At 48.5% G+C, this 27431-nt stretch overlaps 1 protein-coding gene across 4 annotated transcripts in view; it reads left to right on the top strand.

The window, feature by feature from the left end:
- Positions 1 to 27431, top strand: part of LPP (LIM domain containing preferred translocation partner in lipoma) — a 365538-nt gene that overhangs the window by 35716 nt on the left and 302391 nt on the right. For all 4 annotated transcript variants that reach the window (XM_050902578.1, XM_050902579.1, XM_050902581.1 and 1 more), the window contains exon 2: positions 13039 to 13144. The gene's annotated coding sequence lies outside the window, so the exon portion shown is untranslated. The remainder of the gene's footprint in view (positions 1 to 13038; positions 13145 to 27431) is intronic.

Genomic DNA, 27431 nt, shown 5'->3' with positions numbered 1-27431 from the left:
CTGGAAGAGCCCATCTAAGCTGGGGTGTGTTCGTGGCTGTGTGGGTTCAGCTTTGCAGAGCACCTGCTGCCGCTACGCTGGGCTGGTCTGACCACAGCGGCTTGTGCTGCCTTCAGCTATGCGAGGGCCAGGCTGTGTTTCCATTGAAATCAAAGACACAACTTCCTTTAGTTTTTGAGGGGGAATGGGATTTAGCTCTACGTTTGCCCACTCACACTTTATTAAAATCCAGCTGAAAGGAGGGACATGAGGATTTTGCTTGCTGCCTGCCTTTGTCTGCATGCTGACGTGCCCACCTCCTTGTCGGTGGTGTGTGAAGGCACGATGCTCCTGGCTGGTCTGAATCCTTTGCTTGCCTCCCTCTCTCTCCCCAAATGTGAACATTTAGTTGCAAGCTCCATGACGCCTCTGAGGTCAAGCAAGTTATATGGATGTGTGTTGCTGAAGCAGCAGTTTATTCTGGAGCTGTCTCTGGACTCTGCAGTTTTGCGATTCATGTCCTGGCTGTTCCTGCTCCATCGCGCCATGAAGTGCAGCCCCAGCCAGCTGCCAGAGATAACACACTGAGGACCAGGGAACTCCACTGCAATAACTTTGCCTGTATGGAGTATTCAGATATCTCGGATAATGAATGTCTTGTAGCCTTTTTTATAAGGAGAAGTTTGCTCAGTGTTGCATGGGCCAGAAGCTGCCTGACGCTTTGCTTTTCCCTAAAAAAAAAAAGGCTATTTGGCTAACTTTCCAAAGAGAAAATGAAGCTGTAGCACATCAGAGGAGTGAAGACTAAGAAAGGCCTCTATATGTCACTGTAGCCTCCAAGGTCCATATTCATCCTCTTAATGAAATTCAGCTGCACAAGGGGGAAAAACAGGAATTGATCCTCTTCATGTGGATCATTAGTGCTGCAACAGCCAGTCTGCAAAGAGCAACTGGGAACAAAAATGAGCTCCTGCTGCATCCAATTTTTTTTTTCCCCTGGGTGCTTTGAAAGATGATTGGGATGCTTTAGACGCTTGGCTTTCTTGCTCAAGAAGGGCTGAGGATTGTACTCGTTTCTCCTGGCCTCTATTTTGTGCTCTGGCTTGATGGCTGTCCTGATTTTTCAAGCAGACTTATAAGGCTGCTGAGTGAAGAGGGAGGCAGCGAGTGGATAGTTCTGGCTTACTAATAAATCAAGGACTTTTCTTAGGTGTTTCCTCACTCGGGTCTTTATCGGTCTCCATTAAATACAGATGACAGCTCCGGATACCAGGGTGTGCTTCTATGTTCTCAGTTAAAGCTTCCTGAAGTCTGCTCAGGGCTCAGACCCCGCCAGTTTTTGCCATTCAGTATCTCAAGGAGAAGCCTTGGGTGTCTTCTGTGATGACAGAGGCTGTCGACCGCTCCTCCTCTCCCTCATCGCTCTGAACCTGCTGCCGTTGCTCTGTGTGCGCCAAGTGTGTGCATCTGACTCGCCCTGTGCTGCCGGCTGCTGTGGCCTGGCCTTTTTGTCTGCATTAGTTTAATTGAGTGAGGAGCTTGCAGGAGAAGCTATTAATTCCCCTGGTAACTGTGCTTGACAATCAGAAGTTATTCTGGGGGTGAAGGACCAGTACAGATTTGTTTTCCTTGGCTGCAGATCCATAGCCCCCAATAGTTTCTCACTCATATGAACCGAGGTTGACTTGGTTTGCCACTAATTAAAAGCCAGAACGATATCCAGTCTTCTCCAAAATAATTACCGTCTTTGGTGAATGGAAGAAAACTCTGCTTGCTTCCTGTTTGTTTCCAAACCCCTCCGTTTTGCCGTGTTACCCTTGCACTGGCCACGATGCATGGGAGGGCCCCAGCAGGGCCAGCAGCTCCATCCTGGTGCACGGGGAGTTTGTGCTTGAATCCTTTCTCTGCTTTTGGACCAAACGGTAAATATAGGAAAAACATGGAGTTATCAAAAATTTTATGAAACCTAATGGTTGCATTTGGGGGGAGTTGTTTTTTCTTGGTGGGAAGCCACTAAAGGTGACAGAGGCGAGTGTGTGCACCCCGTGTGCAGAAGCACGGTTTTATCTTGACTTTTTATGGGCTAAAAAACAACAAGAAAGGGTTTTGACTGTGTCTGTACTCGCTACCAGGAACCCTGAATGCAGCAGCTGGAGTTCCTAGATAGTTTGGTTTCTATCAGTAATCGGTTTCAGATACACGTTAACTTTGATACATGTGTTGTTCTGGGCCTGGTGATGTAGTGGAATGTGTCCTCTCTCCTCCCTGTTTGCTCGACCTCTGCATTTGTCACGTTTCTGTCACCATCGGGGCTGGGCCTGCAGCAGGAGGAGGACAGAGGGTCTCCTCCCTTCAGCTGGTCTGAAGTGTTCACGCAAGTGTTCGTGCTCCTTCAGTGCAAATCGGAGGGGCTGTCCAATGTCACCGCTGGGTTGAGGGCTGGAAGATGTCTGGTCCAAAGTGGTCAGGCTCCCAGGCAGCAAGGACTGGAGCCCCGTGGATGCTGTCTGCTCTGTGCGTGCAAAGGCAGAAGCATGTCTCCAATCTTGCTACTTATCCCCACCATGACCTCATGGTGGGGTTTTGGTCTCTGAGCACCAGCTGGTGTAGGAGGAATAGCCGTGTGGGCAGTGGTCACTGGCTGAACGTACCTCCTCTCAAAGCAGTGATATGGGGATGAGCAGAAGTCTCCCAGGACCAGGTTCAGAGGCTGGGGCAGGATCAGCTCCATCCATAATGCTCCTTACGGGGATGTGCCCAACGTGCTGTCGGAGGTTGGTGATGGCAGCCGTGCCTGTTTGCCTGCAATCCCCTCCTCTGCTTTGCTACCCTGGGTGCGAAAGCAGGTCGTGTTCACTTTGCACAGGGAACGTTCCCAAAGTCGCTCTGCTTGCCTGTGGGGCTTGCAAGGACCAGCAAAGGGGCTGTATTTTCTTAATCTGCCTGTTTCACGAGGCAGTATCTGGCTGTGCCCGTAGTAACAGGTTTTTTTAATGCAGATTGAGCCCCCTGTTTTAATTGACTAAGAAAAAAGAACTTGAAGAGAGTATGAACCCACGACCTTGAGAGAAATAGCTTCTTATTGAGTCCCTGAGCCCCTAAGCTGCCCCCTCTTCTGAGAGTAGCGTGGTTTAATCAAAGGTCAGAGGTTTTGTTGTCTTTGAGAGCCTCAGAAAAAGAGGGCGACACGAGCGAGCTCTCCTCAGTCCTCTGTGGCTGCAGTCATTCTTGGCCTGTCAAGTTCCCATTGAGCTTGCTGTGCCTGTCCTCTCTTCCTGGATGATGGCTCTCTTGACCTTCTCTGGTCTCTGTGAATGCTGATAAAGGCCTGGTGACCAAGTCAGCTGTGTTTCTGGGGGTTGTAACTAGATATACGTTGGCTACGGGTGAATGGCTTATGTGAGGCTGCTGTGAGCCTCTGTGTGCAATGTGCAGATTTGCAGCCTTGATAGGACACAGTCTTCACTTGCCAGCTCTTCCCACACAGCCTCCCACGCATGTCTCCTGTTTCTAGGCTGAAGGCCAAGTGTGGTATCTCACGCACCGCTGCATGGTCAGTCTTGGTGAGTGCTGACTTGTGCATGGCCACTGCTGTCTGCGATGTTGTGGTTGCTCACAGAGGTCCCTCCTCATTTATTCTCTGTGTTTTCTTCTTGGGTGGTGACCAGGCATGTGGCTGTACCTCTTGTGACAGGCGCAGTATTAGTCTGTCTTTCTCTTTCCTCCTCTCCTTCCTTCTTCCTGACTGCAGTCACTAACGCTCCTTGAGCCTGGCTGATGGCTGTTATGGAGCTGGTCTTGCTTGCTTGCACGTTGGATGCTGACTTCCTTGATGTTGTGCCAAGTCAGTCTTTGAAAATATCAGCTGGCGCGTCCTGGAGAGATCTTTGTCTCCAGAAGCTTCTGCAGTTCCCTTTTGTTTTTCCCCATCACCAAATAAAAAAATAAAAACACTTGGCTTGATAACATAAATGCTGCCTTCAGGGCTGGCGACAAAATTCCCGCTGACAAGCTCAGTATAGTAGGGTAGGAGTAGGCGAGGACAGGTATGATGGTGGTGTTATGCTGTTAGGTGCTCCTGTGAATCACACCAGCGAGGTGGAAGAAGGTTGAAGAGACCTTTCTTGGTCTCAAGTGTTTCATACCTTCGGTGTGATGTTGGACCCACACACTGTAGCTAATGTTTCAAACAAATAGGCATGTACTCTTTCTAAATACAGCGCTCAGGTGCAGCAGGCTGGAGAATATCGTGTGGCAAACTCTTGGAAAGAACACAGAGAATTAGTAGCCAAGAAAACTTTGTGCTGAGAAACCATCAGGTACATGGGAAGAAGCGTGATCTCTCCCTGGGAGTGCCAGTGAGGCCCAGTAAGGGTGCTGAGGATGTTTAATTGATAACTTTGCCATTCTGCAAACCAAAAGCCTCTTTCTTTCCACTGAGAAACAGGAACGCAGTCAAAGTGAACTAAATTGTACAGGTCCACGAGTGCAGTTTTATAGTCGCTGTTGGTGCTAGGCAAAAGATAAAGGAAATGAAGTGCAAGTCCAGCATATATACTTCTCCAGGTCAAGATAAAATGGCACAGGGGGGCTAAAGACTTGCTATCCTTAATTTTTAAGGAGAGGAAAGACGTGACAATACTTGCACTTCCTGTGCTGAAAGAAGTTATGTGATAAATCGCAGTCCCCTTTTACAGGCAATTAATTAAGCTCCTTTGGGGGGGAGGATAATCCACAGAATTCCCATGGAAGTCTATGTGCTGATTCTCCTGCACAAGGTGGTGTAGGGGTGTCCAAGCTCTGCCGCCTTCCCTTTGCTTGAGCCCAAGCCCCAACTGGGAGGACGGGAGCGTATATAGGGCTGGGTGCCGGGCAGACGGCATGATGGCTGCATGTTGGTGTCCTCGCTATCCCCACCGCTGTCACCTTTGGGGGAGAAAGTCCCTCCCTGACATGCAGGGGAAGTGCGTGGAGCTGCATGTCGTCCCACAGGCAGATTACCAGGTCGTTGTGCTGAGATAGATGGGTGTTTAACAGCTATGCTGCGGACGGTGCGTGCATGGTCCTGCTGAGCTGAGAATTAGGATCGCCTTTACTTCCCATTGTCGTGCTGCTGTGTATGCTGGAGACCCTCTCCATCCCCTTATTTTAGTTATTAGTGCTGGGCTGAGGCTTGCACACCCTGGAGGTGATGGTGATGATGTTCAGGGAGAAGAGGGGCAGCAGCTTTGTCTGCGGTGAAGGTCTGGTGGCTCTGTGTGGCAGCAGCCGTGTGTGAGTGTGTTATCCCACAGTGGAGCGAGGGGTGGCACAGAGCACCCTTGCCATCGTCCCTTCCCATCCCAGCCAGGGAGCCGGGGCTCTGTGGTGGCAGGCCAGTTTCCCTGTCACAGGGAGGAAAAGTTTATCAGTGTAAAGCATGGCCTGAAAAACTGCCTCTGCTGTTGGTTTTTTTTTTTTTTTTTTTTTTTTTTAATTCCCTTGGCGATAGGGGCCAAATTCAGTGACGGGCCTGGCTTCCAGCTGAAGTCAGGGTAATTTAGGAACTAAAACAGATTTTTAATATATTTTCTGTATGTCTTGGTCCCCATCTATGATGGAAGTGAAGTACCTTCTTGTTCAGAAGGTGAACGCATCCACAGGCTTCTGTGGTCCTCCTAGTTTTGAAATGTAATAAGAGCCATTATTAGGGCTTGTCAGAATCGCTCCAGAATTTTTTATCTATATTTGGTATAAATGGCTCTTTTCTCAAAATGGAGTTTTCTGCGGGAGGCATCAGCTTGCAACTCAATTCTTGTTTTGTAAAGGAAAAAAAGTTTAGGTTTTGTTTTTTATTCTTCTATTTGTGATGGTAACAACATTTGTTGAAAACAAAAATGTTTTCATGAAAAGCAGTCGATGGTGAGGCTGCTCCACTCTCTGCTGGCTGATTGCCACACTTCCACGTTAACCTGGACCTCTCTGCCCCATCGGGGCTTTTTCCTTTTTTTTATTTTTCTTTTTTTTTTTTTTTTTTTTTTTTTGAGGAATACACTTCCTTGGCCTCTCGATCCAGCTGTTTGGAAAGAGGAGCAGCTACACTGAGAAACTCTTCTTTTTTTTTTTTTTAATACAGGTGTTCAAGGCCCTTTGTTGCTCATCCCACCTGAGGGTATTTGTTCCAAGACTGAAACTGGGGCAGTTTGCTATTAAGGTATAAAAATGAAAGAAGATAGCTAATGCTTGGTCATCCTTGGAGATGGCAGGGAAGGAGGAGACAGACATTTCTAAACCAGAGAGATTTACTGGTCCTGGCCGATGGTGCTTTTCTAAACATCACGATGGATTATAATGCTTTCAACAATACCTAGCCTGACCAAGTGGGCACAAGAGTGGGGAATCCAGTTGGCCACCAGGTATTTGTTGCTATTTTCAAATGATCTGGCCAAAACTGGGTAGAACAGAAGCCTTGAACACAAAGACTGTCTGGTCATGTAGGCTCTAAGTTTTAAAGTTTCATTTACAAATAGTTTTAAGAAAAGCAATAAAAGAGCCCGCCATGGTGCTAAGGGTTTCATTGTGGTGGCACCTGAGCAAGTCTGGGAGAAGGTGGCCTTCAAATTTTGGCCATTTAAAACCAAAATGGTTAAAGGAACATTGTCCTTTATAATAAAACTTTATAATAAAACCCTTAGACTTGAACAAACGTGCACAAAAATGCCATCTCTGCCCTAGGAGATTTCAACCTAAAGGTGGGCTGCAGAAGACCCTGGGCTGGGAGTGGGGAGAGCCAGGCGCCTTCCTGACCCCCATGCCTTGGGGCACAGCACTTCTCCTCTGCTCCCTTGTGCTCTTGGTCACTGTCGGTCTGTTTTTCTTGACCGAGCATCTTAAGATGTGGGAGGCATGTTAGGGCAGCATTCTGCTGGTGCTGCGTGGTGAGGATGGCCATTCCTCTGGGGGAAAAACGATGACTTTTTTTTGGTTTTGGATTGCAAAACATTATCCTTTGTTTGAAACCCAGGCTCTGTGGTGCTCTGATACTGCATGAGAACTTGAAAGTGAAATCAATTATCCTTCTTTGATCAAGAAGCTGGGGTGCATTCGAGTGAGAAAGTGAAACTGGCCCCCTCTTGCTCAAGGTCTCTCTCACCAGGCTCAGTGAAATGCAGACAGCAAACGGTGGGGGAAAAAGAAAAAAAAAAAAAAATCAGTGAGGCTATTTTGAAAATCTTCCACTTCCAGTAGACTGAGGGAGCGCGAACAGCGTGAGGCCAGTAGTCTGTGCTTGAAAATACAGGGGTCCAATCCTGGTGTCAGTTACAGACACGTAAATCACAGGCAGCACTGCTGGCAGCGATGGGGAGCTGTTGAAAGGTCGCTCCAGCATGGGACCCGCAGGCTTTCTGGCATAGACATGCTGATTCCTCTCGTTCCTTAGCCACTCTTCTTTTCTAGCTGTCCTTGTGTATTTAAAATAACACGGGTGTGACATGGCTGGTCCTGCTGATGGGTTGGTCCCCAACGATCTACCAGGGGCTCCAGCTGAGAGCCAGTGGGGTGGCTCCTGGCTGCTGGGATGCTGTAGGTAGGGCTGTCTTGCAGCTTCCTCGGCCACTGCTTAAATCTGTCCTGCCCCAAATGATTTTTTTGTTTGTTATAATACAGCAGTCTCCAGGAAGGCTGGATGCCATCCCTTCAGTGCAAGCTGGATCCCATCCCTTTGGTGCTGCCGTGCTGCTGGAACGATCTCTCCTCCTTCTTCCCCCTACTCTCCTGCTCCTTTTTTTTCCTCTTGTTTTAGTCTGCTTTTATGAACCCCAGGACAAACCTGAAAATCGAGTGTGACAGCAAAGATAAAAATGAGTCCCCTGGCCCCGAAGCCAGGTGTGCCACTGCTGGAGGACCCCGGGGCTCCCGCAGGTCAATGCTTTAACGCCAGGCTCTGTGCCCTGCAGCATGCAGGGGCTGCTGGTGAGTTTGCTCTTTTATGGGAGCTAATTTTCCCCATCGGAGCTGACGGTCCGTGCTGTGGCCGGCATCAGCCTTCCTCCAGCGCGAGGGCCAGACCAGGAGTTCGGAAGCGATAAGTCCCATTATGGCTAATTTTGACACGTGGAGTTGTGGCGGATTTGAAAGCAGCTCCGTGCTGAGTACGATATAGGAGGGGTGTGTGCTTCCTTGCAGATCGAAACATGCCATTCGCATAGCTACTGCTTTACACCAACACAGGATCTGGCCTCCCAAAAGGCAGCAGCCGGGCGTATTAGCTGTTGCTGTTTGTATTGATGACTCTGAGCAGGCGCCGCTGCTGGCAGCGGAGCGGAGGAAACACGTCTCCAGCTTTTGTTATCTTGCATGATCTTTTTATTAGATAACCTCAGCAGTGTTCTTTTGAATCGAGCAGTTTAATTTTAATAAATGAAACCTGAGAAGCACAGAAGCAAACACAGAAAGCTGTTAGTCAGGGCCAGATCCTGCAGGCATCGTGTCCTGGGATAGCAAGATCAGTCCGTGTCTCCAGGCGGCTGTGTTCAAGTGTAAGACTACCCACGCATATAAGTTGAATTTTAAGTCAGGATTGGACTCTGAATTGAGGTTTGCATATAAGGGGTCTGATTTTCCAATGTGTGAGGACGTGGAGACCTCAGATGGCTCCCTCAGCGCTGGCGGTGGCCAGAATGGCTGAGAATCAGGGCTCCGGCAGTGGAGGAGATAACGTGAGATTTCGGAGTTTGGGGACTTTGGCCAGCAAATAACAAATATATTGGCACAGCGTGGGAAAGACATAAAAATACATATGTCAGAACAGGGCAGGCTTTTAAGTGTTTTTCATTTAAAATGAAAAGGTCAGATTGAATGGAGTTGTCATATGGGGACCTGTACATGCACCTGCCAATCATACGGGGGGGGACCCGTGTCAGTTTGTGCTGATGGCTGACTTGCTGGGAGCTTGTCTGTGCTTAAAAATTGGTGACTGGAACAGTTAAAACGACAATTTTCCTTGTGGCAGTCAAGCTAGGCCATCTGCTCCACAAAGGAATGAGAACGAAGGATCCCAGTGCAAGGCTGCTTTATCCCAGTTTAACTGGTGTTCACGCTTGGACTTCTTCAAGTATAGCCATACTGATTGGGGAAAAAAAAAAATTTAAGCTCTGAATATTGGTAACACAGTGTAAAGGAGATTTAAAAGTGAATGCAAGTTTCGAGTAGTCAGAAGAAGAGACGCCATTCAGCCAGGCTGTTATGCGAGAAGTGTAACTAGCACTTGCTGAAATTATTTTCACAGGAAAGATTTTCTTTTAAAGGGGTTGGGGAGTCTCGTTACTTCAATTTCTAAGTGACCACTGTAAAGTTATGCTAGGGACGCCTGTTTTTCTGAAAGCGCTGACTGCACTTCTTTGCAACTTGGAATTCTTGCAGAGATTTTAAACTGTCCATTTCTGAAAAATCTGAACAATATAAGAAAACTCAAACCTTAACAGAGGATTGATGTTTCAATTCAGGCGTTGTAAACTACTGCTTTTAGATTTAAATCTGCAAACAGGAAACCTTGCTTTCCATACTCTACTTGTATGTTAAATTTATATTTCTTTTTTTTTACTTCAGAAATGTTGATTCTTACTGTCAATAATACAGCATCAGTATTATCAGCCAGTGAGCCAATGGACTGTTTCTGATCATCACCGTCTTTAAGGATTTTAGAGTTTGTAGATCTCGGCCTCTCACCTTATTTTCCTTTCGGCTTGGGATGGCTTTTTTTAACTTCTGATCACTTTCTCAGCTTTTTATGAGCTGTACCTTAAATTTAGCTAGTTGGAAGAAACAAATGAAGAAAACAATCTTTTGTGAAAGATGTGCTCTTTTGGTAAATTCTGGTTCTGGTAGTTTGTTCAGAGACTCTACTTAGTGCTGTGACTGTGATAGCTGATTCCTGCTGTTTGGGCATTTACTTGAAATTACTTTTAAATGATAAATTGCCTGTTGAAATGGTGCATTAAAATAAGTGGTCTGTATTGTGCTGGGCATAAAAATGAAGATGCAGATGTGCACACATAGGTGTATACAGACTCTGAAGTCTCGGCCGCTGTAGCTGGTGATCTGGAGGCACAAGCGTTGTACTGAGTTATGCCAGATGGGAGCTTGACGGTGTAAAGCTGTGTTACCAAAGAGACTTTCCTGCTGTTACCTCTTGCAGGACTGTGATAGAAAGCTGGGATTTCTTGTTGCAAGATGAAGATCCGAATTAGCTGTGCACAGACCACTGAGCATCTGTTGCAGTGGCTCTGAACTAGGAGGACCTCGGTTTCATAGAGCTAAAAGCCTACCTGTTGTTACTATTTCTGTTGTAAAAGCACCTGGATATTCCCCATAAAGGTTGTTGGGGGATGTGTGAAACCTAGAGGTGGCTCCTTAGGGACACTCTTTGCATGTATTTCTCCGGGGACTTCAGTGAGGGAAAGACTTGTGCTGGAATCGATGGCAGCGATTTGGGTATGTCTGTACTGTGAACTCATTTGTCTTTCCCTTCCTGAGCCAAAGCAGGAACGAGCGTGACTGTGAGGGGCAGACCCTTTTTTTGGGACTTGTTGTCTCTCAAGGTCTGTATCTCTTGCCTGCTTCCCCAGCAGAGCCGGCGTGGTTAAGGCATCGCTTTGCTAAGCCACTGTATAGTTCTCTCTGGTGCGAGGCTCTCGGGGGTGTTCCTTGCTGAGGGATGTGTACAGGCAACTGAGAAGAGGGACTTTGGGGAGAGGAGCTCTGCTGATCTTGGGGTTTGGGGGCTTCGAATCTCGAGAAATGCTCACCAGTGGGAAATGCTGGTTGAGATCATGTCTTGAAGAGGTCTGATTTGGTGGTGGTGTCACGGCTTGATGGCTTGTGATGCAGCAGATGTGCAGCTCTTCTGGTACCTTGGGTCTGTCCTCTACATCTGTCTTCTGGGTATTTCTGCACTCAAAGACCCAAACTGACTTTTGCAGCCTTCTGCTAAAGAAATGGGGTCACGATTGGAGTAGTTTGACAGACCGGCTCAGGTGGATGTTGCTGTGACCAGTCAGGCTGTCGCTGTCCTGCCTGGCTGTGGATGTGTGGCCAGGAGGGAGTGTGTGCCTGGGCATCAGTGGGTTGCTGCCGCTCTGGGACCGTGCTGGGCCCCACTTGCTGCTGGGGAGGGTGATTTTACAGCAGACTTCAGCTGGGTGCCTCAAGGAGGGTATGTGGGGTCCTGCTCACCTTGCTGCAGGAACCCCAGTCACAAGGTGACGGGGACAGCTGGCATGGAAAGTAAAGCCAGGAAGATGCGGTTTAACTAGCCAAGTCTGCTGAGTCCTATAACTGATCTTGTAAACATTTCTTGAGTTAAACCTAGTGAAAGACAAGCCTGAGCCAAGATCTTTTAAACACAGGTTGGGTCCCAAGAAATATTGTCTTACCTGGAACTCCCGGAGGTGCTGTTGTGAGTTGAATTGAAACGGTGTTGGAACCAGAGGGGAATGTTGTTGTCTTCTGCCTTTGCAGATAAGACCGAAGGGCATTTTGCCAGGAGCCTGTGGGAAGGACCTAAATTGTATATAACTCTACATCATTTTAAAATGAAAAGTAAACATGCACAACCATAATATTTGCTTGTACTTGTCTCCTCCTTGATGGATGGAGAGAAATTGCTCTTTGGCTGAGTTCACCAGCAATAAAATCCTGCAGTTACTCATCTTCATCCCAAGCCTGCAGCGAGTGGGAAGAGGCCATTGCGATCTCCAGTTGAATTTGTCCTCATCACACCTGAGGGGAGCGTTGAGGGTCCTGGGGACTTTTATACCTGCCCAGCCCTGTGGGAATCAGGGCTGGGTGCCACCACAGGGACCATGGGACTGAGCTGGGAAGGTGCCGCCTGGGTCAGGGTGGACCTCGATGTGCTCTTGTGGTGGTGGCGCAATGGAGATCTACCACTGCTCGGGAGAGGTGAGAGCCCCGTTGCTCTCCTGGCTGCTGTAGCATCAGGCATGGCATGGGGAACAAGGGGTGCTGGCAGGGGCAGGAAGCCATCTCACCGTGTGACAGGGAGGAGGGACCTGGACTGTGAGCCGCCAGCGCTCTTTTGCATTTTGCTGCATATTGGTTGTAGACTTGTGGGCTCACATGCACCCTCATGAGCAGCACTGGTACAACAAACGCAAGCCTGAACTGAGCATTTCCATTGTTTCAGCAGCAAATAGCAGTAACTGTCTCTGCTGAGCGGCAATGACAAGGCAAGCCTGTGCTTGTCATGAGCAGAGATAGGGCCATCAGAGCGACCAGGATGTGGCTGGGACGGGATGCTGGCCGTGGGCCGGCGGGGGCAGGAAGGAGTGTGCAATTCAGATGCTGCCTATCTCCGTGGGATGTGCCCCGCCACGTGTCCTGGCATGCCATGTGAAAGACAGTGGTCACATGGCTTGGCTGTCCCCTCTGCTCTACCTTCATCTTCTGCAGAGGGGAAAAGCGACACTGAGTCGGTCACTTCAAGAAAGGGTTGTGTCTGCTTTGCAGCTACAGGAAAGAGTGAGGCAGTCCCTGATGGGAACTGGGCAGAGCTCCTCAGAGAAAAGGCTGTGCCGACGCGGAGGGCTGGTGAACTGGATGGTGGTGTAGCTTCACTCACGGTAGCGATAAACCCCATGAGCTTCAAACTGAATTAAATGATGCCTCCTAACTCCCTCGCTGTGCCCGAGGTCACAGAGATGAGTGATAGATTCACCCTGTTCTCTTATTTTATGCCTCATTTTATGTCTTCTTTTACCTCCCCCTTCTCAGGGACATTAAGAGCAGTAAAGGAGCTGTGGCTTGAGGAGGTGCAAGTTGTTGGCCAAGCTGTGGCAGCTGACAGCTGGTGCTGGTTGTTGGCCCAGTTCGAGGTGGTGATGCTCACTTTTGAGGGGTGCTGAAAGGAGTTTAGGAGTATGGAGGCTTCCGCCTAAGAACGCTAGGGAGGAAAATGCTGCGTTTCCCAGAAGCTGTGTGGGTTAAGCTGCAAGTTTTGGAGACGAGCCGTCAGGAGGCTCATCCGGCGTGCATCACACGGGTATCTCTCTCTCTTCGCAGGGCTGGGAAAGAAACCCAAAGTCGTGACTCTGGCGGAGCCCCGCGTGTCTCCAAAAGCCCTGCTCTGAGTTTGTCCCACCAGCAAGGCTGTGCAGCGTGAGAACCGGTATGTAAACACGTTTCACGGGCGCGAGGGGCAACTTCTCGGAAGGATCTGTGGCTTTTCTGACAGTGGCACCTTGTTCGTGGTTCTCTGCAAAAAAAAAAATAAAGTCAGTTCTCTCCTAACGGAGTGTGGAGGGGGCGTGGGATCACTGGAAAATACAAGACAAACTGGTGGTGCTTGCACCGGGAGGCTTTGGTGGGGAAGAGCTCAGCAGCAAGAAGCAACTGTTCAGAAGTCATCCCAGACTACGACGCTGAGGCTTTAGACATGCTCTGTCGAGCAGTGTGTTGTGTGACAGCACGCATGGATAGGTGATGTGAGGGGTAATGACAAATGCACGCATGAGAAATGCACATACATATATACACACACTGTACAAATCTAGGCACGTGGAAACAAAGATGTGCAATGCATATATAGTATACACTATATGGTGGCATATGAGAGCTTGGGGGTGTATATACCAAATGTCTGTATATACTATATATGGCGATAAAAGAATGCATATGCATTCATGTTCTCTTTTTTCTTTTTCTGTCTCTTCTGTCTCTCTGTGGAGCTGTTGCAAAACTACCAGATTCAACCTCCTGGGGAGCCTTTCTGGCCAAGGTTTTACGAGCCAGCACCTGCTTTGCCTGCCTGACTTCTTTCTATATTTATTCCTCTGCACACCCGTTTTTTGCCTTTGCCTGCAAAGTGGAACTGTCACAAACATTTCTGCTAACTTTTGGCTGCACAGGACTTCAGCTTGCAAGTCCCAAGTCTACTTTTATGCATGTTGGGGGAGGAGGTGTGTGTGTGCATAGTTGTGCATGTGTGCATATGAGTATCCCTGGTCCTTGCTGTCTGCATTACGTGGTCTGTGTTCCTGTGACGCTGTAGCAGTCCCTGTGTTATGTATGCCACGCAAGTTGCACTCTCTGCCCCTTCAAGACATTTTTATGAATCAAATATTCTCAGTTGTCCTGCTTATGTAATGTCATTTAAATTAAATTAGCCACGCCTGACCCGGTGGCCGATTGATAATGACCTGTACTGCTGTGCAGGAGGCTTGAGTTGGATTTTATTCCCAGGCCCCCAAGCTTTTACTTTCCAGGGTTAGGACTGTGGCAAGGAGAGGGACTTGCGGTGCCACGTAGCAGGGAGCTCCTGGTTAGGCTGTGGTTGGACATGGATATATCCATCCCTCTGGTTTCTCTGTCGTTTGGGGTGGAAGGTGCTCTAAAGCAGAGGCACTGAACCCCAGCTCATGCTTAGGTACCGCTGTTTAAAATGAATACAGTAGCAAGAGAGAGGGTATGATGCCACTTCAGCTGGGAAACCGAGGGGAGATCCTAATCCCCGGGAACATGAAGCTAGGGGAGTAGCTGTGTGGTGGTTCTCCCATCAGCAAATGCTGCTCAGACGCGGACTCGTTCCCGGTCCAATGGGTACGACTTGTGCTTATTGAAAAACAGTGCTGGGCTGCCTGCCAGGAGCCAGGAACTGGCTTGTCCTTGTGTGCTCAGGCCCCTGAGCTCCCAGCCCCTCTAACAGCTATATTCATTTCTGGCACGAGAGTCCCTCTAAGGTCACGAAGCCATTAGTCCCAGGTTTCAACCCCAGGAGCCGTAAAACGTACCCTGCCTGACCCCAGTGCAAAGGCAGAGGCAGCACTAGCAGCCTGTGTTCTCCTGGGTTTCGTTTCCCTGTCCCCACCGCGTGTGCCACTGCAGCCTGCATTCCTCTCTGGTTCGGTAAGCCCTTTGCCTCTCAAGCTGACACAGCTAGTATTTCCCGCACTGGCAGGGCAGGCGAGGTAGTGGCATTTAACTGTTAAGGAGAGCCTCGATCTGTTCGTGCTGCGGGAGTCCAGAGCAGTAAGGGCTGGTGCACGCCTGGGATGGGGTTTCTGCTATTCCAGTGCTCCTCCACCACGCTTTTGTTCCCTTCCTTGACTTACCTTATTCTCTACTTCATCCCACTGTTTGTCCTTGCAAAAAGCAATACCTTGGGAATTGTTTTCTGCAAGGTGCTGGAAAACTAAGTCAGAGTTTGTAAAACCTGACCCTTCTTACCCTGGTTTTGGAGCATCTTCTACCACCGTGCTCAGAACATCTCCATTTCTGACCATGGAGAACACTCCTGGTGGCCCGGCTGCTGGCTGGGGCGCATGGCTCTGGGGGAGGTTTTAGTGAGTTTTTAGAAAAATAATTGATCAGCTGCCTGTCAAGAGCTAGTCCCAGCCCACATTGCATTGGCATTGCCCTGGTGTGTCACTTAGTGCCACTTGGACTGTTGGCTCTTTAAAGTCACCTTTTTAACTACCAGTGTAATGGACATGTGCTGCTGCTGCCTGGGAAGGTTTATTTTTTGCAGTGGTAGTGACGGATCACTAAGTTAAATGTGCTTCTTATTCTAAAAGGCAGAAAGCTTTGTTTTCCTCTGAAGAAAAGGTTTGCACTCTTTCTGTCACCTGTCATATCAGGGGCTAAACTCATGCTGCCACGGGCCCCTGACCTCTGCCTGGTTACTGGAGGTAATTGTACAGCCCCTATCACTGCAGGATTTTGGCTCCTCCTGAAGCCTGCGCTTCAGACTAGTGAAAGCCGTACTATAATGTCACTTTTTACAGTTTGTTTTGGCCATACATGGGCAGAGTCAGCTCTGGAATTCCTTCCCTATAAATTCAATAGCATCTTGTGGGTGGTGCTGGGGAATCACTCCGGTCTGGTTGGATGGCCTCAGCAGCCTGTTCCCTTTGAAAACGTCCTGATTTGCACATTCCTGAGAGGCTGCCTGCTCCTGGAGCCGATGGCTGCAGCTACCAGGAGGCTGTCCTCCGGTGCTGGCAGGCGTAGTCACCTCCCTGCTGCCTGCAGGTCGGCTGTTGCAGCCAAGGAGCGATGCCCGTGGGAGCAGTGGCGTGGGTATATTGCCCCTGTGTGCAGGCAGGCTCTGCAGGGACAGTTGTGCCCTCTAAGCATAACTGTTCTGCCTCCTAAATTTGCTGTATGGACTTGAGCATTGACCCTCAAGCCCCTCTCCCAGGGGTGGGGAGGCCGGGCTCTCCCCAGTTCCCACCTGCCACAGGATGCTGCGCTGTGTGTCCCAGCAGGGATCGAGGGGTGCTGCCATCCTGGGGTTCCTTGTCCCTGCAGGGACATCTTGCCTTGCCCAAGCAGCATGTTCGTTTCTGCGGAGCTGTGGGTTTTTTTTTTTGTAAAGCAAAATCAAAGACATGCTTTTTGCAAAGCACCAGCTAGATGAGCCAGGTTAGGAGAGATTTCCCTGCCCCCGGTGAGCAGCCGGTGTGGGACCTGGCAGCAGGACCTCTCTAGTGGAACTGATGGCTGAGCCTTGCCTTTTCTGGTGCTGAGCTGGTGTTGCTATAAACACAGCCTGAATTTGGCTATTTGCCTTCAAAGAGCACTGCAAAAAATAGTTCTAGGAGGTTTTCTGCTGATGAATCGAGGAACGAGAGGGAGGTTTGCTGTAGGGGGTGAGGGGTGATGGCTCCTGGAGCTGCCCCCATTGCATCTCCCTGTGCATCCCTGGGAGGGGACAGAGATGCAGTGTCACCCATTGAGACAGGAGCCTCCAAAGCGGAGGTCAACACGGCGACGCGTGGTCCTGTGTCCAGGCTGCGTGTAGGTCAGCAACAGCGATGTGCTCAGCCCAGGCTCCAGAGGGGCAAGTCATCCCTGTGCCAAAGCCAGGGAGAGAAGGGTGATTTTTTTTTTTGACGTCCTTTGGAGTTTTGATCTCCATATTTGGAAATGTTTACCCATTGCTCTGATCTATTGCAAGGGAGGGGAGGTGACTCAGGGTCTGGTGAAAGCAGGATTTGAATTCCTGTAGTGTGTGTGTGTGTCCCCCCCGCCCCCCCTTCTTGTTTTGGAAGCTTGTTGTGGTCAGTTTTCAGTTCTCTCTTGCTCCTGGACCTTGTTCCAAATTTGATCTGCTCGAGAGGGAAGCCTGTTAGCGAAGGAGCTTGCCTGGATGCTGGTAAGTGCATCATTGCTGCTTTAGCAAGCAACTTGGGGTTTTTTTTTTTGTTTTGTTTAGTCAGATGGATTGCATCAAAGTGTGTGCATTGCTGGTGGAGGCAGGCATGTGGATCGCCAGTCAAAAGCAAGGGACCCAATGAAACCTTCTGTAGCAGGGAAAGTTGGCTTAGTGGATTGGTCTCAAAGGCAAAATGTTTCTTCAGGCCTAGATGTAAAGATAATTTAAGCCAGCTCCCATTCAGTCACGCTCTTCCTTTTAGTTTCACTGGTTGATGCAGCAAGGCAGCAGAGCACTGTAGAGTTAAATGAGTATATATGCATGTGGTCAGCAAGTAAAATATAGCTTAAGTATGGTTTCTGTCTCCTAAGCAAGACTGTGTTAAAAAGGCTGCATAACATATGGATATATTTCTCTCAAATGTTAATATTTAACTCTGTTTTGTTAAGAACCTGAAGAAGTTTAGCTGCTGTAACTGGATGAAGGGATGAAGGCTCATTGTCTGTTTTTTCCTGTTGTTATTTATTTTTTTCTTAGTGTGATGTTTTTAATCTGTCTAGTATTGCAGCTGGCTGCTTCTCTTCTCCGCCACCCTCCCCACCCCCTCCTTTCCTTTTGCTTTCCTGAGAGGAAACTACAGTTCATCCAGACAGTCAGGGGCGTGGGGGGAACCTGGAAGATGCTCTGCTTCCTGTTTTATTCATGGCAGCTAAAACCATGCCGGGGAATCTGGAACAGAGGTCCACCGTCCTGCATTCCTCTTGTCATTTGGAGCATGTAACATGTATAGAGTGCTTTTAACGTGGCTCCAGGGGTTGCGTAGCAGCCAGTCCTGTGCCTTGAACAGAAAGCACTGCACTTCATCCTTTTATTTGGGAAGGGGTGTTAGTGAAAAACCCTTTATAGTTCCTACCGCTGGTTAGTGATGCTGGTATCTTCTCGGCTAACTGGTGTTTTTAGGCTAATTGAAACCTGTTGTTATCATACTCTCCCTGTTTTAAATTTAGGACCTTTGTTAGAAAGTTAAATCTCATGTTGGTTTTCTTTTGCCTTTTTAAATAGGGATTAATACTCAGTGTGAAGTTTGGTTTTTCCAGAGATGTGGATTTGCTGCAGGTCCTTGAGGTGAGAAACTGGCTTGGTTGTTCTGGGCAGGGAAAGATACTTGGCTTAGTTTCCACGAGGATGGGATGTGAGCTGAAAAGCACTCGGCCCCAAAAGATGGTGCAGGGACTGCTGGAGCCTGTTCCTGCAGGTGGGACATGTTGGGAGTTTTCAGACTTTACCTGCATTTTAGTGCTTGTTGTTTCAACAAGCTACTTGGATTACTGCAGCTTTTGGGGTCAGGGCCCTGCTGGGCTGGGCTTGGTACCGGTGCAAAGGAAAGAACTGCTGTCCTAAAGAGTGTGCAGCCTAAATGGACAATGTAGGTGATGGGTTGGAAAACAGGGCACTGGGGAGACGTATGGAGCTGTTGCAGCACCTGAAGCCTCAGCCGAGCGACTCGCCAAGGAGCCACCCGTCCTCTGTCGTGCGTGGTGGTGCCAAGCTGCGGAAGGCAGTGAGCCGGCGGTCTGTGTCACTCCTCATGCGCTGTGCTCTGCCTTTGCGTGTGCACACATGGCCCCATGCGACGGGCGATGCATCCTCCCCACGCAGCGCTTCCCCTGCTCGGTTGTGCCCTGGATCAGCCCCCGCTTCTGGTGGCGCGTGGATGTGGCGCATCCAGGCTTCGCCAGCTGCTTGTGGCCGAGCTTGGCATTTCGGGGACAGCACAGCGGGACTGTAAATGATGATTTTCTGTTCCCCTCGCAGTCTCCCCCCTTTCCTGCTTGCCAGAACAGGCTGCTTGTTGGAAGACAAGGACGAGCAGTGCCTGGGTGCCGTAACCCAGGGCTCTGAGCAGTGCTAGTCTGGCTCACCTGGGGAAGCACGTTGGGGCCGTTAATCTTCACATGCCGATCCTTCTCTGTGCAACATCTCATTGCTGCGAGGATGTGACTTGAGAGCTGGATGGACTGTGAAGGATGAGCTCCCCACGTGCCGGCTGTGTCCATCCCCCCGATGGGTGCTGGGCAGGGCTGGGGGAGCTCCGGAGGGTGCCCACGGCCAGGACCGCGGGCTGCCAAGGCTCTTCATCTGGTATTTCTCCAGGACCTGGGCAGATCCAGTGATCACTGATGCTAACCAGGATCCACAGTGTATTTTCTTCTGCTCCAGGAACAGAGCCGTTAAGGGCTGACCTGTAAATTAATACAGCTGTCTAAAGATTTTTCCTCCTGCAGCCTGGCACTTGGTAAAAACTCGAGTCTGAAAAGCCTTCCATGGCACTGGACCTCGAGCGTGCTCAGAGAGCTCCATGCCTGCCTTTCTTAAGCTTCTCTCAATCACTTCTAATGATATATTAAACACAGAGGATTTGCTTTAGCTCCCATGTAAGGAGGATTGGTTTGCAGCCCATCCTTCATCCCGGCTGTTGCACCGATCGATCCAGGGCTGGCACCGCATGGGATGTGGCAAAGTGGTGACACTGTCACTGTGTGATTTGGGTGCTGTGAGGGGATTTAGCATGCACTAAGGGCTGGGTGTACGTGCCCCACGGCACGTAAGAGAAGCTGCCCCAGATAGCATGGGGCTAGCACATGTGGGCATGGAAGGGATGAAGGTGAGACAAGGTTATGAGCCTAGATGGCTCTACACATCTGATACTTTGCATTTCTGTAGGCAAAGGTTTCAGAGCCCTTAAACACTAAATCATGCCTGCAGGCTGAGAAAAGCTGTATTATCCTGGTGTGCGGGCGTAGAAACTGAGGCACCGCGTGGCAAATTTGGGAAAAGTGCAAATCGCTGCATTCCATGTGATGGTTCATGCTCAGCTCCCGCAGAGAGGTGGGTGCTTTGCAGCCTCATGCCAAGTGGTACTGTTAAACCTATCTCTCTTACTCTATTAAAGTCATACTTTTCTGAGCACAAAATATTTCTGCATTGGTTGCTTAAAGGTAAATGAAGCTGTATTGAGTATTTCATAAAATTGATACATGTTGCTAGTGTGTGACATGATCCCAACACGTATCGTTACTTCAGGAATTTCCAGATGGCACCTTACCTAATTGTACCGTGGCTCCTTCCTAGGATCTGAGCGGAGTGCAGGCTTTTAAAAAATGTCTGTTGTTATTAGCTTTATAATACACATTCTCCTGTATCAGCTGTTGCAAGCAGCAGGAGGTCTCACTTGCAGCCTAATTCTTCAGACAACTTTGTGGGGGGGAAATTGCTCCTGTGAGCTAGGTATTTGCATTTGGGATGAGATCTCCCAAATGAGAAAAACTTGTTTGCCTCCAGTGAGCGTGTTGGTTCAAGGACTAGCGTGCCCAGGAGGAGGAAACAAGTTGCTCTTGTTGCTTTATCACCATCATCTAATGGTTAATTTTGCTTATTGCTTGACATGGCGGGGGGATGACTATGTTTTGAAGAAACATCAGGTTTTGAAAGCCTGGCTGCCTGCGGTGGGGAGGAAAGGGGTCCTTGTGCTGTGCTGTCTAACACCTCTACTGCGAAAATGTCACAGGGACAAGTTCCAGTGAAGCTGCCCATTTTGGCAGCCACTTCCCTCCTACATCCTTGTTCTTCAGGTAAATCCCTCTTCAACTCTGTTAGCTGTTGCCCTTTCCTCCCTGAAAAGTCATTATCATCCCTTGAAATTAAGAAAAAGACAGGAGGAGGGAATAAATGGATGTTAAGAAATAGAAAACAATCAATTAAATAGTACATAGCATGTAATTTTCCTTGGAAACTTACCATGAAATTGAGGAGCACTTTAACAACTAGTAATTTAAATTGCATTTGAACACTGCTAATGTGTTGTTTGCATGGGAATTTCGGTCATTTCACAGCAGGTTGTTGTCTTTAGTACCCCTTCATTCAGTTAAAAAAAAAAAAACTCATAATGAGGAAGATGCTGTAGACAACTGGTCCAACTGTTGCTAGTAAAAGGTGGTACCATGGAAATTTTGCAAGGCCCTGTTACATTCAGAGCCATTTACGTCTTTAGCATCAGGTCTTCCAGTGTTAATTTCATGGGAGTTTGGCACTTTTTATCTAAAAAAGCTTGTTATTGCTAAAAGGTAGGAAAAGAACATTATCCCTGTTGCACTCACAAACACGATGGAGGCAGGGTGGCTGAAGAGGCTCCTCCAGGCTCACGGGGTTGGGGTTTGCAGCCATGGGGCCGACCTGGGAGCACAGCCTGCAGCTCCGTCTTTATCACCTCGAACGAATCATAACAGCGTTTGGGATCTGATCCTGGCTTGCTCCATCCGAAGAGGAACAACAGAGAGGTGCTGATCAGCTGTAGCTGCGGGGTATTTTTACTTAACTTATTCTTGTTTTTCCAGTGTTTAATGCTCTCCTCCACCACTATTTTACTTATAAAATGCCAACGATTTTCAGCAAAAGGCAATATCAGCCTAATCGTGTGCTATTTTGCCGCTGATTGCGCTGGGAACAGACTCTATAGGAAGGCAAACGCAAGTTACTTGTCGCCTGTTGCTGAATGAACATCCCATTTTCAGAGCAGGGTTTTTGCAAATCCGTGGGCACGCTTAGCATATGGAAGGGGGTTCCAGTATCAAAACAAATCTGGCCTCCTGTTTCTGGATGTGTAGGTTGTTTCTTAGAAGATGGAACCTTTAAAATCTGTCCCTGCAAACATGGCTGTTAAATCCTGCTATTTCTAGAGACATGAGGCAGCTGTCTGCACTGAGATAAGCTATAAAAAGGCAATATTTTCCAAAAATGGCTTCTTTAGCTATACCTGCCAGACAGCTTGGCCAGCGGGAGTTCACCAGGAGCTGCTGCCCTTTTATGCACAGGGTGCTGAGCAATGTAAAAACTTCTGGGCAAGTCTCCAGGGGCAGTGTTAAGCACCAGCTCTTCAATCCCTCTATCTCGTGAAATGCTGCTACACAGGAAAGTGCATTCAGTGCGAAGGAAGGGGTACTTGTTAGTTTGATTTGTTCTTACGTGGTCTCCTGTTGTTTTCTAGGTGATTGCTTTGTCCTTGATTTTTGTTCTTAATTTTCATTGCATCTTTCTTGTTGCTGACTCAGTGACCATCTCCTTTAATCACAGGGTGGTTTGAATGCCCCCCCCCCCGATTATTTACTTGAAGGCATTCCTGTTTGCTGTGTAGTCTGACGATAGCTGGTGAGTTCAGATGAAACCAATAACAAAAATTGTAATTTTTCCTAAGGGTCTGGATGAAGTTTCTCATAGCATAATGGTGTTATCACTTATACTTCCTGACACACGTGCTACCTGCAGTGCTTTGTTAGTTATCAGCTAATTCTCCGCCAAGGCGTATGAGTGTAAGAAAGCTACATCAGATAATCTTGTAGAGGCTGTTAAGACTGTAGGGAGAGAGAAGGATGTGACTTCCGAGCATGCTCCCAGTGAAGAATTTCTGAAAGCTGGGAGGGTACTGGAGATGAGTGTTTTGAAGTGACTGAGGTGATGTCCTTGTGTAGGCGAGGGGCTGGTGTGTAGGGGGAGGCAGGGGGTGAAGTCCACATGGTGGAGGAGTGCAGAGGGCCAGAGAGCAGCAACTTGGGGCGTTAAGAAACCCCAGACAACTCAGGTTCTCATGAGATAAGGAACCAGCTGATAGCATCAACTGTGTGAACTGTCTAGCAAGTACTCTTGCCCTCTTCCTTTTTTATTTTTTTGGTTGAATGAGCATTTTATCGCATTGATTCCTGAGAAGTGCTACTCCTGCTATGCAAATCCACCATCACGCACGGGCGTTGTTGCCAAACAGCCAGCCAGTTCAATGCGTTGACTCAGCCCTGACATGGGCAGGAGGTTTTTGCCTTCGTTGTTTTTTTTTTTTTTTTTCTCAGAGCATGGGCTGCCTCTTAGTCACCTCTTGATGCCCTGTGTGTTGTGGGTAATCTTTTCTATAACTTTCCTTTTCCTTACCCCAGCTTTCCATTTCAACAGCCCACTTGCCTCTTTTCGAACCTCCTTCCAAAGGCAGACATACGCTCAGCTGGTGGAAGTTGATGTAGATTTGATAGATGCTCCCCCAGCAAACAGCTGTGTATGTCTAAGCATCCAGAAATCCACTGAAAACTGAATAGAAATGAGGCATGTGGGGTTGAAATAATCCCAGTGAGTTATTTCTCGCTGTGTTTTCCCTTCGTGGTGCTCCCACAAGCTCTTCTACATCTTGGGGTTTGAGCTTGTGGGTGAGCAGGACTGGTAAAGGCCCTTTGTTTCCTCACCTCCCTTTCTCAACTATTTTTTTGAAGAATGCTGATAAATTTAAGTGATAACCTTGTAACAGAGATAAGGAAGAAAAAGTCTTATGGGTAGATTAGTTTGCAGCGGAGGGAAGGCAAACACCAAGGGAGCTCCGTAGAGGGAGCCCACACTGAGCTACCCTGAAATGCTGAGACTGCTTATTTATCATTTACCTTCCCCGTAAACGTATCCTGCGCTTTACAAGTGGGGAAGAAGACAATCCTTGTCCTAAAGAGTCTGCGATCCAAGGCAGACAAATACGGCATGGGTGATTACTGGAGATCGAAATCCAGATAAAACAGATTCCTAGAAGAAAAGGACTTCTGAGGTGGGAGCTGCAGGTGATGAGAAGGGTGTTTAAGGTGCTGGAGGAGTGGGTAGACAGAGGAAGGTAAATGGGTATGGAAGGAGGTGAGAAGACCTGAAAGGAAAGAAGGTTGAAGGGGAGGGTAGAAAGCGAGAAAAGAAGTAGGAGGGAAAAAGAGCAGCGAGTCAGCTGTGGGAGGGGATACTGTGGGATGCTATAGATGAGAGTCGAGATGACCTTAATGTCTCTTCATCGTGTGTTAAAAGCTATGCTGTAACTCAGCTACTGTGATTAGTCATCTCCCAGTGCATGAAGTACCAGTTTCTTCTCTGAATGGAGAGTACTGGTCCTGGCTGAAGTCCAGTGCTGGAAGATCTCTTGGCCAGGCTCAAATGCCCCATGCATCTCGTGGGGTTCTGGGTGGTTACATGCCATGCAATCCTGTGTGTGCGCCATTGACAAACCTTGATAGGCAAGTGTAAGTAACTTGCCACCTTCTGCTTAATGTCATCAAAGTTAGTCTTTTAGAGACTTAGGCAGCAAATCAGAGATTTGTGTGTGTGTATGTGTATATATATATAATATCGATGTATATGGTATCGGTAGGTTTTCAGGCGCAGCAGGCTGCATGCACTTCAGTGACATCTGATGGGATATGGGTGGGATCACTGGTTTATGTTGTGCCATATCCACTCCCCAGTAAAAGAGCAGTGATCTTTGTGCAAAGGTCCTTGTGCAATAACTTCCATGGAACTGAGCTGGGAGAACTCACTGGTTGTTTGGTTCCTGTGTGTGCTGCTTTCAGTTCCCTAAAAAGACCTTGGGACTTCCACAGCTTCCTTAGGGGTTTATGTTTCATCCTCAAGGACTGAGGGAGTTGAGGAAGAATTTACTGTCACCAGCCCTATTTCCCTTTCTCTGATTTCTTCTCTCTTTTTGGAAATGGTTATCCTTGATGTTTGGTATTTATGCCCTGGCAAGTAACTGTAAACTGGAAAGTCCGCAAAGTTCTCCTGGAGCAGCAGTAGTAGAGCAGGAGAGCTTCACCTAAACCCTTTTCCTTCCCAGTTTGATCCTCCTCCAGCTTGCTTATCTTTTTTGGGGGCTTGTCTCTGATCCCCATCTGGTTTTTGAGTCTTCTTTCACTGCTGATGCTTTCCAGATCTTCCTTCTGGTTCCTCATTTCCTCTCCAAAGTAGTCTCCCATCCTTCTAGTCCTTTCCTAATTACCCATTAGTTAGACACAACTTCTTTGTAGCCACTAGAAGGCATGGGAACATGAAGGGCATCTCCTCTGGAGCTCAGTCCATCTACTGTTGTGGCATGCTGTTCCAGGAGGAGAAAAACCTGAGTTTAGAACGTCTGAAATTGCCCATTATCTCGGCTCATTTCTTGCAGTCCATAATTTGGGGGTGGGGAAGTGAGAGGAAGAGGAGGCGAATCACTCTAAAAATGACTCATTCCACAATAGATCGATACAAAGTGTTCCATTACATTTTCATTGCCAAAAATGACTGCCCCCCCCCCGCCCCCCTTCTGTGAGATGCTGCAGAGGCTGCTTTGCTAGACCTAGTGGTGGTGTCTCTTCGTGCATGTAGGTCGGCGGCATGGCCAGCCCAGCAAAAGGGTGTCTGAGTTTTGGTTCAGACCTTACTTTCTGGGTGGGCTGAGGTTGAGCATGGTGGAGATGACCTGCTTTCAGAGGGGGAAAGAGATTCCTGGCTGCTCTCAGGGGATTTCACGTCGCTCAAGACATGGAGCAGACCTGTTTGATGAGAGGAGTCACTCCCAGCCTTACTTTTTGGGAGGGAGGCCAACGGATGTGCAAGGCATAAGGCAACATAAAGGGACATAATAGAAAGTATCGTGGGATATTTGCCAGCGACCCCTTTGGGCTGGTGCCACTGATTGCTCCCTTGGGCTGATGAGACGTTTCAGTGGTGCGTCCTTGCTGAAGTTTCTTGCTGTTTGCAGTGATGGAGTCGAGATGGAGGTGCTGGCCTTTCTCTTGCCTGCAGGCGTTCACACAGTCCTTGGGTTTTCAAGTATGTTTAGGGCAGTGATATTACCCTCCATTTACTGACTAGTAAGGGAGGGAGGCTAAGGGACTTGCCCAAAGCTGCACAGATGTATATAAGCATTCGTATGTATGCATGTGTATGTACATACATGGCAAGGCCAAGAATTGATCCAAGTTTCCTAACTCTCTTTGTCCTGTCCTTCTTCCTGGGATCTTCAGGGGCACCTTTATGGGCAGCCCTGCTGTGGCAGCTAGCCATAATTGTGCTGGTGCACAGGAGGGTGCTCTCCTCCAGGGCTCTTGCCATCAGGTGGTACCCATCCGCCACTCTCACCTGGCATGGCAAGTGCTATGTGCCTGCGAATGGGATGGGAAATATCACTGGGCTGACCTCAACGGCCTCTTCAAAAGGCTGCAAAGTATTTGCGGTTATAGCACATCTTCCACCCGCCGCAGTTGAGGCCTTGATCTGCTGGTAAACTTGCAACACTGCTTTAATAAACAAACCCCACCGCTAATAGGTAGGGTTTTGCTGGGAGAAATTCAGCCTGCGAGGGAGGTGGCTGAGTTCACGAGCACACACTCCTGTTAATGTTGTCTGTTAGTACAAACGGCACCAATGGCATCTTCTGCTTCATCCTGCACTGCAAGAAGGTCTTGCGAGGAGTCAGGCGATGTGGGGTTCTGCATCGTGGTGTGCCGTGATGGCAGGGGCAGGATCCAGGGTGCTTGGCAGTCCCTGGTGAGCTGTCTAGGTAGCTGCTGCTCTGCTTCGAAGCTGCTGTCGCATGAAACTGAACGTTACGGGATCCAGGGCGCACACAAATGTGTTTACAGAGCAAATAAAGGCGGGAGAGAAAAAAGGAAAAGCCTCAAAGTGGCTTTGGGTGTTTTTTAAGTGGTAAAACTGAGAAATTCCCGAGTGTATGCAATTAATGTCTGTTTAAACAGAAACTTCTTTAATAGCTGAAATATCAGCTCTTACGGAAGAGCTTTCGTGGTGGGTCTTTTTCATCTCTTAACCGCCTGCCCTGCTGGGGTGTGCGGGGGATCTCTCTGAAGGTGCTGGGCTCGGTGTTTTCAGTTAGACTCGTTAGGTGTTTGCAAAGGGCAATGCCTGCCTTTGTTCCCGGCTTGCTTCCACCTCCCTGATTGTGTAGGGGCAAAAGTGGTAAATTCATACGAAAAGTCACCCGTTTGGGTCGTGAGGGTGCGATGCCTGACCTCATTTGTTTTGGTGGAGTGTCCTTTGGCATTATTGTGTGTGTATATGGGTATATACATTTAAATACATATATTTAAGTATATACAGCAGTTGAGAGGGGCAGCTGTAGCACCCTGGCATTTCTCAGGGCTTCGGACAAGATATCAAGATGTTATTATTTACTCTAATCCCGGAGGAATAAGGTGCAGAATGGGCTAAAGGGCTTTTCTTCCATTTGAGCTATATGCGCTGTGTCTGCGAGCAGGCTGCTGTCTCCAAGCAGTTATTCTGGTGAAAGCCTGTGAAGTTGTCAGAGTAAAACTGCTGGAAAACGGGGTATGTGGTGGAGGCAGAACAGGCGGTGACAAAATCTTTGTGGGCATGACCTGCCCATTAGAACTTCACAGGGTCTTACTGGCGGTATGGATGTCGTACCAGGAGCCTCCTGTGGACACGATGCTGTTTGTGT

Source organism: Gymnogyps californianus, chromosome 10 (assembly GCF_018139145.2).
Source record: "Gymnogyps californianus isolate 813 chromosome 10, ASM1813914v2, whole genome shotgun sequence".
In the NCBI taxonomy this organism is placed as follows: domain Eukaryota; kingdom Metazoa; phylum Chordata; class Aves; order Accipitriformes; family Cathartidae; genus Gymnogyps; species Gymnogyps californianus.
The sequence above is the reverse complement of the archived record's forward strand: the minus strand, read 5'-3'. Positions and strand labels throughout refer to the sequence as shown.